Below are 15246 nucleotides of genomic sequence, written 5' to 3' on the forward strand. Positions count from 1 at the left end.
GCAGCTCACGGAGCTGGACGTGCGTGCTGTGTCGTTCCTCCAACTAGGCTAGTTCATAGGTGGGGCAGGGCTTTTGCACTACATGGGCATGGTGAAAGCTCTGTACTTAATGCTCCCACACAACGACAACAATACTTATATCTTAGTGCTAATGATCAATCACATGGTTGTACGTAATCACATTCTTAATTCTAAATTAGAAAAACACAAATTTAAAGGACGAATAATATTATGCACCTATGTATAGCATAATACAACATAAAAACTTCTACTTTCTCTAGTGTTCTCATCCTCTATACTAATATAGTAACGTAAAAATTAAAAACAAAAAAACAAAATAATAAAGTTTCCTAAGAAAAAAATTAGTGGCATTGGTATTAGCCTTTAAACAAAATTAAACTAATAAGGACAACACATAATTTAAACAGAAATTACGCTTTTCCACAATATGAAAGATAAGCATATAATGGTGGGATTCTCACAAGATGGAAGTTATCTAAAAACGAATGAATCAACGACATTGCTATTACCCTTAAAGGAGAAAGCAATAAAATAAAAAATAAAAAAGTCAAAATAAGGAAGTTTTCTAAAGAATGAATTAGTGGCATTCGTATAAACCTTTAAGAAAAAGAAAATGAAAAAAAATTAGAAATTTTGCACACAATTTACACAGAAATTGCACTTTTCTATAGTATGCAAAAACAAGCATATAATAGTGGAGTTTTCATAAAATAAAAGTTTCCTCAAAACGAATGAATTAATGGCATTCGTATTACCATTAGAGCAGACAAAAATTGAAACACAAACTAAAACTAAATCAAAATAATGAAGTTTTCTAAGGAAGAATGAATTAGTGGCATGGTATTACACTTTAAGAAAAACAAAAAAGAAATAAATACTAAAACAAAATCAAAATAATTAGTGGCTTTTGTATTACCCTTCAAGAAGAAAGAAAATGAAATCAAACTAAAACAAAATCAAACAATGAGGTTTCCTAAGAAAGAATGAATTTGTTGCATTGGTATTACCCTTTAGCAAAAAGAAAATGGAAAAAATATGTAAAGCAAATAATGACAAATTTTGCACACAATTGACACATAAATTGCAATTTTCTATAGTATGCAAAAATAAGCATATAATAGTGGAATTTTCGCAAAAAGAAGTTTCCTAAGTACGAATGAATTAGATTAGACAAAAACTGAAACAAAAACTGAAATAAAATCAAAATAATGAAGGTTTTTAAGGAAGAATGAATTAGTGGCATGGTATTACTCTTTAAGAAATATGAAAAGAAATAAATACTAAAACAAAATCAAACTAATGAGGTTTTCTAGGAAAGAATGAATTACTGGCTTTGGTATTGCCCTTCAAGAAGAAAGAAAATGAATTCAAACTATTACAAAATCAGACGATGTGGTTTTTTAAGAATGAATGAATTGGTGGGTTAGTTTTACCCTTTAGTAAAAAGAAAATGAAAAATTATCTGAAATAAACAATGACAAAATTTGCACACAATATACCCAAAATTGCGCTTGTTTAAAATATGCAAGAATAAGCATGTACTGCGGAAATTTTCGCCAGAAAATCCTACGCAAGAATGATCAATGGCATTGATATTACCCTTAATGAAGAAACAAAATAAAATTATAACTATATCAAAATCAAAATAATAAACTTTTATAAGAAAAATGAAATAGTGGCATTGGTATTCCTTTTTAAGAAGAAAAATAATGAATTTAAAAAAAACTTGCACACAACTTCACACTAAAATTGCTTTTTTTTTTGTAGTATACCAACAACAATCATATGACAGTGTAATTTTCGCGCATATTGTATTGTATAGCATTTGAATATATATATTTAGACTCGCCCAACACCCAAAAATACCTACAAAAGAAAATAATATAATCTAACTAATAAAGAATAACAAAAAACAAAAGAAGAAACACATAAAACATATTTCTTTTAAAGAAAAACAATGTGGCAAAGGGGAGGGCTGGGTGGAATACGTGGGCTTCAGCCCAGTAGGAAGTTGACTGACCCAAATATGTGGTCAGTCAAAAAACAAAATCTAAGCCAGCTCATAGTACTCAATGGCCAGAAAAATCTATAGGGAAGTGACTGAAAGCAAAAAATCAATGGCCAGAAAAATCTACTGACGAAAAGTGGTTTTTCAGGCAACTTACGTGTAGCTAATGTGTAAAATAAAAGAGCAGCAAATCAACTTTTGTCCACAATAAAGCAGAAGCGAGAGATCCGCCTATCGAAACATGTGATGTACGTCGGTTGACGGGGCAACATACGGCTCCTAGCCTTTTTTTCCCGAACATTGGCCGTACAACAGGAGGATTTTGTGAACACGCTCAGGAAGGAAAAAAAAGTTATATTATGGAGCTCCCAAACTTGAAACGCATGCTGCGATTTGATACGAGAGCTTTCAAAGTGTGCGTTGCAGTCCCAAACTTGGCACGCCAACGACGATAAGGTTAACGGCTGCGCCTGCTGGCAGCCACATCAGATTTGTTTGTCGAGCTGGCCACACAGTTAATGGCTTTTACAATGTTGTTCATACCCCCGCGGTCTATGCCATTCACACCTTTAGTCACTCATTTGGTGTCTCTGCAGCGAATGTTGTGTTGCGTGTTCATACTGCTCTGCCACCGCTCTCGCTCTCGCCCTCTTCCTCGCACAGTAGATCCGCCGCCACGGCCGGTGCCGGCTGCGTGGCGTGACCATGCCGTTGGTGAATGACCGAGGTTCATCCTCTGATGATTCGACGAGTAGAATGGTGTTGCTCTGGCTTTTCAAAATTTGGGGATTTGCCGTTTCCCTATATTGAATCGATTTGGTTGATGTTTAGATGTTGTACACGATTTCGTACAGGGATTGAAGTGGACTAGCAACGGATGTGTCAGCTCGATGCCTCCATAAGCTCCCATGCGAAAAGAAGTTGGCTGATACCGGGAGGAAAGGTCTTAGGTGTGCAGGCCATATGAGTTCTTTTTACCAGTGTGTAATCAGGCCATGTGTGTAACCTGGACATGTGTAATCAACTTGGGCGTGTGTAATCAAGACATGTGCATGCACTTGACCAATCCTATAAAATATGTGCATGTTTGTCTGTTGATGATGCTTTAAGCTTATTACCAAAATAGCTCATTACTAAATTCAAGTACTTCAGTTGACCCATGATATAAACTTTTGTTGATCAACTCCCAAGTCATGTATATATGAACGTGTGTATAAGCACCTGCGGAAGTTGCTTTTGTGCATCAGCAAACATTGAGAGAAAAAAACTTTGAAGGTACTACACGTGCATTTAGCTGATCACGAGTTGTTGTGAAGAGTTTTCGCCGAGAGAGATTCATGTACGAGAAGCTGCATGTATACAAAAACATCATGTAATTACACATAGTCAATTTTCGCTACAACTGACCCAGGAAGAAGCTTCTCTACTGATGCTAATCAACAACATAATGATCCTGTTCAAAATAATAAAATAAATAAGACAACAACTCGACCCTGGATTTTTAGTCCGAGGAAACGTGATCCTAGACTTGTACTCGGAAGCTAGAGCTGCAGATGGCGATGTCATGTGGCAACCGAGCTATCGGTGTCCTTGCTCGATGAGCACCGATGCCGCAGTGCACTGGCCTCACCTAAAAATGGAAGAAAAGGTATGTCATAATTAAGTATAGTCATAATCAAAGTGGTGTTCATCCAAGAACTCAACAACTCACCGAATGTATCCTGGGGTGGAGCTATGCTCGGCAACTCACCAAGTATATCCTGTGGTGTAGCGATACAAGCCAGGGGGCGGTGCCCCCCTATCCTAGAAAATCATATTTTTCGACAAAGCCTAGAGAGTCATCCGTAGGGCTCAGATGGAATAAATAGTGTTTTGCCCCTCAAATCTTCAGATTTTAAATTTTGATTTCCAGTAAGTATTTCTCTAGCCCTGTAAAGCTGGATGTGAGTGGCGTTGCAAATAGGGCACAACATGTCCATGGTGAGCCACCGCTTGATGCACCGTTGATGGAAAATGTGGTTGCAATCAAGCTTTTCTGGTGCCCGTAAACAGCATGTTAGTGTACTGACGGTGAGGGGTGGGAGCGTTCCTGAAAGGTATCTGTTTCTTTCGTTTAAGGATTGGTGACTTGACACTGATTCCCTCTCTAATGTCGCATTCTTCGGTGTGGGCGATAACTGTCTCGACCAGGAGATGCTCGTGTCGAGTGATAGCAGGTGGAATTGAATCAGCTTCCTCTTCCACTGACGGATGCAATGGACAACCATCATGACCAGCGACCTCACGACGGAAATGGCCATGAAGATGAAGGGCAATGATCTCTCTAGAGTGGACCGGCCTACTAGATCTGTCGGCTGACTTGTCGATGGGCACTCTTCGGTGGAAGTTGTTGGCTCCCGTATGACTCATATTGCATACACAACTGATAGTTAAAAAGGAGCGGTGACTCCATTATATAGCAGAAAGGGAGGGCCAAAGCCGTAGTGTGATGTTGCCACTGGTCACAGGAGATGGTAGTAAGGGGTTGAGAGAACGAATGTGGTGTTGGCATTTGGGAAATGACCCGTTGGGGGAAGAGAAGATGGAAGGTGCTAAGTATTCTCTTTGATTACAAGGGTTCTCACATAATTAAGGATACACAGGGCCAATTCGCTCTTGAGGTAAACGAAGAAGATAGAGAAGCCAATCCAAAAAAATTCCCATATGTCTCATGTTGTTGTTACGAGAACAAGTTCAACTAAGGGGTATCCTTGGTAACATTGTCATAAGTAAAGTTAACAGTGGTGACGGTGCCATGTACCAGGGGTACACCGGCAGACCGAAAGTCAGCCCACCGGGCCGGAAGTTGGCCCACCTGGGGCGTTGTCTACTTGGAGTACTAAAGTGACACATTGATGTTTTCTAAAAAGGTTAGTCATCTTGATGGAGCATGACCTAATCCTATGTTAGGAATGAGTCAACATGGGTTTGGTCACATGTCTGAATCGTTTGCGACTACCTCGGTATCCTCTCCCATGATCCCTAATCAACATCGGTCCCAGTCGTCTGCGACTCCTTGGACTCACCTCAAGAGATCCCGGTCTTTCATTCAAAAGTGAGGGTGGAATGATTTACGTCCTCATGAGGGGTCTTATATTGGGAAGGGTGCATTGAAAAATGACCCAGATTATTCATGGTGCTGGTAGGTAGGGGGGTAGGCTAGTAAAAAGTAGGTCCATGAGTCCCTGCAAACTAATTTCTATATGGGCCCCAATGGTCGCTCTGCCCTCTACTAATGCATCTTCAGCTTTCTCATGGCATATCACATTGTGTGTGTTGATGACTGACAATTCACCTTGAACTTTCCCATGGCATTTCATATTGTGTATGTTGATGGTTGGACGGCTTGTTCGTTTGTTTTCTTTGATGATGTTGCATTGAAGCAACAAGACGTTGCTTTGCTTCTATTTTTCATGTCAAGCCCATCAGAATTTATCAACACCAGTCAACTTAAAATTTTCTAATATGCGGCAGCAATGCGCCGGCCAAAACACACCTGAGTACTAGCAATACTTCATGCCCTATAATATAGGATACAGTCCGTTGGTTAATTTGTTAGTGGGATGGTTGTGTCTCGCTAGACTGGATTATCATATCGGTGGTACCGTGGTAGGGGATGCACTATCGATAACCATGCGGCAACATTGACTTTGTGAATCCCGATGCCGTAACTCATGATTTGAATAGGTGTTGCATGAGTCCACAATCGTGTGATAGCATGTCAGAGTGTGTATGTGTGCTCAAATCTAAGTTGCACTTCATAGCTAAGAAATTGGATGTCAGTCACTTTTTCCATTTGTATATAAAAGCCTCTCTTGGTCGCCTGTCAAAAATTAAACCTTTCCAGCTGAATAAGTGCATCCCAGTAGCTCATATCTAAGACTAAACCTTTAATCTAGTACTCCCTCCATCCCACAATAAGTGTAGTGGTTTTAGTTTTATTTAGTTCAAATTTGAACTAAAACCACTAGAATGAGCTACTGGTTGTGGAACGTCGGACACCACAGTCTACCGGCTAACAAACCCGAACGGTCCAGTTTAGTCGACGACAGTATGACTTCGACGCTCCTCCATTCCTTATATCCCACTGTTAAGACATTCCCCAGTTAACCTGTGGTGGTAGAGGCCACATATGAAATTATACAATCGAGGAATCGGCATGTGAGCAGCTTGCGGATGACCAGGCTGCACATGTAGAATTCAATGTATCACTCTTGCCATGTAGATTTTCAGCCTTGATTCGGGAAGAAATATTTAATATATCGACTAACACATGTATACTTGCACGTTGCCTTTGAAAAAAAATATAATGAGACAAAGATGAGGGGATAAAATAGTAATAATTGAGGTTGCCACCTTGGCGCTTTTTGGTAAATTGGACAGACAACTACCAACATAATGCATTTCAGATCATATTGGATTGGAGTACCTTTTTTTTGTTACCAAATTTAGTGTAGATGTGTATTTTCATAAATAGATGACCAATATAGGTGCATTTCGGATGTCTACATCAAGAAGCTAGCAGCTAACTAGTTATGGTGTTCTTACAGTTAACTCTTTATATGCAATTCTTAAAGCTAATCAAGTAAAATATACTTTTATGAAATGTGGTGTCCCTATGTAACTCCAACAGGTAAGGTGTGTTTGCATCGCTATCATTCCAAAATATTATTTTAACTAGAGATAGCACAAAAGGAGCTGAATAGGGAGTGACAAATGTCTGTTACATGCAGAAAAACGAATTTTTAGGTCATCTGTTTTTGTACCGTGCGGTGGCAAAGATTGACTGGTGTACAATAAAATGTGTTTCCTAATTGAATTTAAGGCACAAACACGGCTGAGTTATTTAGATGGGTGCTAAGTTCGATGGTAGAAGTAGGAACTTTTAGCCATCAGGTCATTATGGAAAACCAGATATAGTATCCATTTTCAGGATAAATTTTTCTAGATTCCTCATTGATAACTTTCTCGGTCTGCAACTCATAAACCAAAGTACAGAAAAATGCAGCATCTACCGCCAAACAAATGTGCAGCAAGAGGTGTCTGAATTTACCACCTGATGGGAGACAGAAGCTGCTAGAATGAGTAACTTATAAGCTGTTTTTTTTTTGCTTTAGACTTTCTATTTAGCTCTATGCAAAGAGCTGTTTCCCTAGTTAGTAAGTTCAAGCTGGTCCGTAGTTTGTTTGCTAATAGTTAAGTACGGTTGAGATCAGTTTTCATGCAAATGGAATTGGAGGTTTGCACCTATTGCGCACAATTTTACTTAGTTTTGTAAGACGGATTGAAGCAATCCTATGCTCATGTGTGCAAAAAAAATGAATGTCTTGAATTTTTCTTTAAATAGGCGCACCTCCTTAGTTGAATGATCACATTTGCTGTAAGGTAATTTGCTTAAATTTTGGAAGCAGAGCTGCAGTTTGAGTGGATAAAAGCAATCCAGATGGCATAATAGTATAGCCAGTGAAGTTCACTAGGTTTTCAACATGGAAAGAAAGGTGACCGTTCTTATCTTAAATCTGCCAAAGTGACTTGTAATTAAGTTATATATCTTTCAGTTTGCATACCTTATCTTAGTATTCGCTTCCACTAAGAAAACATAAAATCTGGAAACAAACAACATACAGCAGTAGTACCCACAACACATGACCAGAGCACTAAGTTTAATTCTCCAATCACAACAGCACTGAAGTGACAGTCAGGCAAAAAAACTGTGCTGAGTGAAACGTCGTAATACACATAGCTATATGCACACAAAGAGCAGGTTCAGCCTGGAGGGAGATCGCACACTGAAACTCAGAGATCAAACTAACAGCCAACGAGCACATAGCCATGTCTTAACCATGCCAAAACTAAGTATATACGGGAGGTAGGGAGGAACGGTAATAAGGAGTTTTAATACCATAGATTCATACACCATAGTCCAGAACAGTATGAAAAAGTTCAAGACATAATAACAACCACCAAGTGATGACATCGCAGGTGCTACAGCATCCATCCAAAATGACATATTCTATTAGTAGTTATGACAAGTGAGAAGAGCTAAGAACAAAAGACATGCTCTAAATATCAGGGCAAAGCAAACCAGGAGCCTTGAACATTCAGATGCGCCCTGTGGAGAACGGAGCCTCCTCGTCTTAAGCTTGATGCATCTCATGGGACGGAATTGGAAGAATGCTCTCCTGGAGGCGGTAATGAGCAAGCCGCATACAATGATTCTTACCAATTTTAACCAAACCTAAGAATTTGCCATCAACGTCACAGTGCAACACATGTTTGCCATTGAACCTGACCAGTAGCTCACACGCTCATTTAACACAGCCATATCATTGAACGACTGCACCATTGAATCAATTGGTGTTCTCTTTTTCTTTTTGTAAGAAGTTAAATAAAGTTGACGTGATGCCTCCACCGTTGACAGTTCGATCCGATACTTGAAAGCCCAGATTTGGGCCTCGTAATCTTGCATCACCCAGACATCCATAGTGGAGAAACTAGCAGGAGTCGAGCCGGCCCAGAATGCAAGCGTCCCTTTTATATCAAACAGCATGCTATTAGGGCAATGCTGGCCAGGACTGCGCATCCACCGGAATGACTCGGCTTCTGTGTCAAACACAATAATGTCTGCACATCCTCCTGTGATGTCACTGGAACCAGAAAGCCACCAGTGCAGGCAGCCACGGTGGTGGACTGGTGGTGAAAAGCCGGATGAAAAGTGCACCTCATTCATTAACTATTTTCCACAGAAGGCGATGAGACCGTTGGAATTTTTACTATGATGCGCCTTGGCTTGTCAGATCCCACTTTGAGGACATATACGCTGGATTTAGACGAGTCATGTGACCGAGAGAACCAGAGCACCCTATATTCTCCAGTTGGATGGTGGCGGTAGAAACCAATTACGAAGTTGAATTGCCCTTGAGGCTGCGGTAGGATAACATACTTGCAGGTGACCGGGTTGCAGATGAAGAAACTGGGTTGCGTGTGATGGTAGATAATCAAGAAGCCATCGCAGGAGCCTTTGAGAGTGAAACTGAGATTGCCTTCCCGGACCAACGGCCAGAGCTCTTGACTGGAGGTGCCACCACCGATGTCACCAAAGACGACATGACTGACAACCCGCCCATGCGCACCAACAATGGGAACCAATGGCTGTCGGCGGTGGTGTTCGAGCATGAATTTGGGGGTGGATGTGGCACTGCGCCATGACGTGTTGACAACTCGACAACGGCCGACGTCTTTGGAGGGCAATCGGATGAGTATCATGTCCATAATCTCCCCTGGCAGGTCCTCAAGCATGGTTGCGCCTTTCTTGTCTGGCATCGTCCTCCGTCGAGTCCAGTCAACTGAAAAGAGAAGCCGAGCTTTAGTGCAAGCTGAAAACCCGCCTCCACTATTAACTCCTTCGGACCAGTTCAAATTAAAAAGACAAGCAAGTACATGGCAATTTTAATTTGTAGAACATGGCAATTTTAGTTTGTAGAACATGGCAATTTTACACTGTAGTTGCCATAGTGCTTAAACTAAAGTTGCCATGTGGCAATTTTAATTTGTAGAACATGGCAATTTTAGTTTTCTGATAATGGCAATTCCAGTACTTTGACCATAAAAATATTTTTTTGTATAAACCATGACAATTTTAAGTGCATGTATCATGGCAATTTAGTTTATGGTGCATGGCAAGTCTAGTTTCTTAATTCACATTTCATAATATGTCAAAATTTACTTTTAAATGTAGAAGAAAATAGCTTAAACATATCATGGCAACTTTAGTGTAAACATCATGGCAGTTCATGTGCAATAGACATGGCAACTTTTAACCCGAAAAAAATCGTCAAAATATATTGACATGGGATCTAGTTTCGAAGATCACGTCACGTGGGATTTAATGGTGAAAACGGATCTTCAATCGGATTTTTCATTTAAGAGATAAAATATTTTAAAAACTGAAAATCCAAAAAGATTCCCTCATGCATCATGCGGTGATGTGGCGCAGTCTGTATGTTATAGTGCATGTGGGCGGGTTTGGCTTCCACCACACGTGTGGACGTTAGCGTTGTCCTAATTTTTTGGGCGTATAAAATCAGCCTTTTTCCTCTCCAGCAACCAACTTGAAACACCCCTCTCTCTCCCATTCCGAGCATGTCGTCTCCCCCACCCATATATAATTTTCTCAGACTTCAATCACCTTCCCCAAGTGCGGCCTCCTCGAAGGTAAGAGGAATAGTGATGGAGTTCCGAGGCTGAACAAAGCCGGCGATGACACGGCTTGGAGGCAAGTCCAAGTCCTGCCAAGTGCAAGAGGGGAGGAGGCTTTTCTCTCACCCACAGTTGATTAGACGAAGCACGAGCTCGAGACGGGGAATGCGGGGCGAGCGGTACCAAGGCGGGTAGTTTTCAACGAGGTTTGGATGAACTCATCGGAAGCGAGCAAGGGTGGTTTGTGTTGTAGCAAATCGTCGACACATTTAAATTTGGGGGGCGGGGGGAATAAAAGTCCATGCAGATTGAAGGTAAAAAGACGAAGTGTCAGCCCTTTAATTTCAATCCAATGGTTGCGATAGAAGTGGGGACACCAACTAACACCTAATTTTATTCTAGACGATTGATGCACAGTTGCTCCTTATTAACGGGGCCTCGCCGCCCTATCTTGCCCAACCATGGTGTCGCTAGTCATGGGGGCATCTCTTGACCATCGCTGACACCGTGCACAATCTTTTACTTATGCTTGAACGCAAACGGGGAATTGGATGATTTGCCCCAGGGTTGTTTCAATGACAGTAGCCCCCGGCCTTACCTTGTAGCCTCTCAGGGGGGGGGGGGGGTAGTTATCAAATGGAGAAGTAAAGTGGGGCAAAAGATCCAATTTCTCGAACGCAAACTACCCGTAACCCAGCAATGTGCCCAAGACTATAATCTTCCAACCTTGTCTTCACCAGTAGTGGGTTCTGTGTTGTCAATATACATGTCCCCGTCTCTATATTAATGGCACGCGAATCATAGAGAATGACACGATACAAAAAATATGAATAGAAGTATACGATTTATTTTCCTTTTCAGCCGAGAGAATCTGTGAAGCATCTTTGTGTATATGTATATGTATATGCATTTCATACGACGTTTAGGCCCCCACGTCGCCAACCGTCTCGGGCAACTCGGGCAGAACCCAGCCCTATCCGCCAGGCCGCACATCCCCCCCATCACCCTAGCCACCATTGGAGGAGGTCACCAGGCTAAGCTCGGGCGGCGGACGACGATGGCGGTACATCTCCTCCCTTTCGCTGCGTAGGGGTGGTGCGGAGCATCCCGGCCATTGGGTGCCCCCCCCCCCCCGGGATCTGGGCCTCCATTGCACGGCGGTTCGCTCCCGGCGGCACCGGTGTGGTGGTGTTCGGTGGCGGCAGGAGGGCCATGGTAGGCATGTTCTGTTGCACAGGGTGGATGCGTACAAGCTGGTCCACGTCTAGATCCGGCTGGATTTGTCTTTGGTGGCCCGCATGTGGTGTGGGGCGAGGTGCTGGTGTCCATGAAGAAGCGGGAAACTCTGGGGGAAACCTAGATCTCTTTAGTATCGAGCGATGACGGTGCTTTTGTGTCGTATTCCCTCTTGAGGGCGCGTGTCGTTTGTGGAGTTACCTCCGGCCGAAGGGACCAACAGTGATGGCATACATCTTTATGGTGAGCCTCCGCGCGGACCCAGTCAACGGCAAGATCGGGGTCACACAACTGGCAGTAAAAATCGTGTCGACTACGGTCGTGGAAGATGATGGCGGCGTCTCCGACGTTGGTTACTTGTCGAGGCATCGTAGTTGCAGGTTGCGTCACCATGCTCGGGTTGTCCCGGGGGAAACCCAAGATCTGTGTCTCTTGGATCAGACGATGACGACACCTTTGGTGTCATTCTCCCTCCTGGGGGCATCATTTTGGGGCAAGTGCTAGCTAGAGGGGGCAAGAGATGGAGTGGTTTTGCATCTTCAGCTTCGAGGCAACGGGTCTCGATGGTGTGGTGCAGCAGGGGTCTCGGTGTTGGACGCATTTGATGGGCGTGCGCAGGAGGATGGCGTTGTCTGGTTGGGGGAGTCAACGACACAAGGTCCTAGCAAGGTCAATGCATTGATCACTCTTTGAAATTGCACGACAGAAGATGGCAGATTCTAAAGTGCACGCATGCAGTGCGTGCTGAGTTTCCGCTACACCGGTTGGTGCTCCCTGCTCGCAAGCGGGTGGCTTGGTCAAGCCAGCGGATTACATGGTGTGTGCTAGGTCTATGTCAGTGCACATCATTAACTTTGTAGATTTTTTTTGTGAGAAACCATCAACTTTCTAGGTATGGCGGCTGTGTTTGCGAAAGGCTTTGTTGAGTAATATAACAAAGATGGTTGTGTGCATCCTTCGATGCAGGCAGGGGTTTATCCTCCTTTTTGAGAAAATGTATATGTATATCACATGAAATTCATCATAGAGGCCAAGCTGAAAAACTCAAGCAGCCGACAAATCTTGTGCTGATCTTAGAGGCAATCATTGAGCCTAACAGCTTCTAAGCATTTCGTGAATGCATTTGCTAAAGGCATTTTATTTGTGAAGCTTTCCATTAATTTTCAATTGCAGACCCCATAAACTTTGGGCTCATCGATTCGAAAAAAGCATTCAACATTTACACCTACGTACACACCTTAATGCTCGCACAAATAAGATAACTTATATTCTGCAAGAAAAAAAATGAAAACAAGAGGCTAAAAGAGCAAGCAATGAATGCTGCATTTCAGATCATATTCTGCCACTTTACCAAGTTTAGTGCTTGTGGGCATTTTCAGAAACGGAAGACCAAAATAGACCACGATTGTGTTTTATTCTTCATTGGCATCGGCATGCTAGAGATTTGCCCCTCGTTGCCTTATAATTGATCGACGAATCACTTGAATCAAAACTGCACGATGTGGTGATCCGTATGATACTGTGAGTGGTAAGGTTAACAGCTTGTTACTGGAAACGAGAAGAAAAAATATATCTATTTGCGAATTAGCAGTGCTAGATGTTTAGCCCGACATGCGTGGAGAAAACTGCATGTGCCATAGCTGGAAATGTCTTGGCCTGTTGAGGCCGACGGGTTCTTGTTAATATAGTGGAGCGCACCTCCCACATAGCGCATACAATGCGGTTTAGATTACACACGAGAGAGGGAGATATTCAAGGATAAGATAGAACTTGGAGAGAAAGAAATAACCTATCTCTATCTACCCTAACTATCTCCAGGTGCGGTGCATCATAACACATTTAACACACTCCCTTAATCACAACTTCATTAAATTGAGATTATGCTTGAAGACTTCAAAACTCCGTGTGGGCAAAGGCTTTGTGAATCCATCTGCAATCTGATCCTTTGAATGCACAAACTAAATGTCAAGTTGCCTTTGAGCAACTCTCTCTCTGACAAAATGAAAGTCTATCTCTATATGCTTTGTCCTAGCATGGAATACAGGATTAGCAGAAAGCTAAGTAGCACCAAGGTTGTCACACCACAAGCACGGAGCTTGTTTGCTCTTCACACCAAGCTCTTTCAACATAGACTGAACCCATATGATTTCAGCTGTAGCATTTGCCAATGCTTTGTACTCTGCCTCAGTGCTTGACCTGGATACGGTAGCCTGTTTGCGTGCACACCATGATATTAAGTTAGGTCAAAAAAATACTGCAAAGCCAACTGTTGAGTGCCTGTCATCCAGGCAGCCTGCCCAATCGGAGTCAGAAAAGGCACTGACAAGAGTAGAGGATGACTTGCTGAAATTAAGACCTATACTAAGAGTATGTTTAACATATCTGACTATGCGCTTGGCAGCTGTCAAGTGAACATTGGTAGGTGCATGCAAAAACTGGCAGACTTTGTTAATAGCAAAGGAAAGATCAGGCCTGGTAAGAGTTAGATACAGAAGAGCTCCTACTAGACTTCTATATTTTGTGCTATTTCCTGACTCAAGGGTTTACCTTCTGCAAGAGAAAATTTTTCTGAGCTGGATAATGGAGTGAGTGAGGGTTTACAACCTTGCAGTCCTTCCTTTTTAACCAGATCAGCTGCATACTTTGCTTGAGAGAGGTGAAGTCCATCCTGATGATTCTTTACCTCAATCCCAAGGAAATAGTGCAAGTCTCCAAGATCCTTTAATGCAAAATCTGCACTCAAGTCTTTTAAGAGTCCTCTGATTGCCTCATCAGATGAGCTAGTCACAATGATATCATCAACATAGATGAGAACAACTATGCATGTATTGGATCTGTTATAAATAAATAATGATGTGTCTGACTTAGAAGGAACAAATCTAAGTGTTTGCATCTTGTGACAGAGACGAGAGTACCACGCCCTTGGAAGGATACACTGTATTATCGTTTTCATGTGAATGAAATTGGAGGCATGCACTTAAATTAAAAAAGAAAGAAGCTACGACCTTGTCACCTTGTTTTTCAAAGTTTGAGTTAAATAAACTCAGCCGTCATATAAACAGTATTGCTCACAGTCTATCTATATATCTATCTATAAATCTATATCTATCCATACCTATCTATCTATAACTCTACTAATTGAAGTCTTCCTAGAAATTGCCACGTGAATTAGTAATTAGGAGCAGTTCATCTCGTGGGACTGAGTTATTACAGTAGAGATTAACCCAGATGACTCCTTTCACCCTAATTTACCCCTATATTTCAGAATGCTATCAAATTACCAATATGTCCTGACCTCTCTTCTTTCTCTCTTCAAGTCACGTGGATGTCGTCCTTGTTGGGGATCGTAGCAGAATTTTAAAAAAATTCTACGCATCACCAAGATCCATCTATGGAGTATACAAGCAACAAGGGAAAAGGAGTGCATCTACATACCCTTGTAGATCGCGAGCGGAAGCGTTCAAGTGAACGAGGTTGATGGAGTCGTACTCGCCGTGATCCAAATCACCGATGATCGAGTGCCGAACGAACGGCACCTCCACGTTCAACACACGTACGGAGCAGCGACGTCTCCTCCTTCTTGATCCAGCAAGGGGGAAGGAGAGGTTGATGGAGATCCAGCAGCACGACGGCGTGGTGGTGGAAGTAGCGGGTATCTCGGCAGGGCTTCGCCAAGCTTCTGCGAGAGGGAGAGGTGTTGCAGGGGGAGAGGGAGGCGCCAGGGGCTGTAGTACTGCTGCCCT

General features: G+C 42.3%; 1 pseudogene; it reads right to left on the bottom strand.

Annotated features, from left to right (window-relative positions):
• Positions 1-8002: 8002 nt before the first annotated feature.
• Positions 8003-9548, bottom strand: LOC109738126 (F-box protein At3g61340-like; annotated as a pseudogene).
• Between the last annotated feature and the right edge of the window lie 5698 nt (positions 9549-15246).

Source organism: Aegilops tauschii, chromosome 7 (genome assembly GCF_002575655.3).
Source record: "Aegilops tauschii subsp. strangulata cultivar AL8/78 chromosome 7, Aet v6.0, whole genome shotgun sequence".
In the NCBI taxonomy this organism is placed as follows: domain Eukaryota; kingdom Viridiplantae; phylum Streptophyta; class Magnoliopsida; order Poales; family Poaceae; genus Aegilops; species Aegilops tauschii.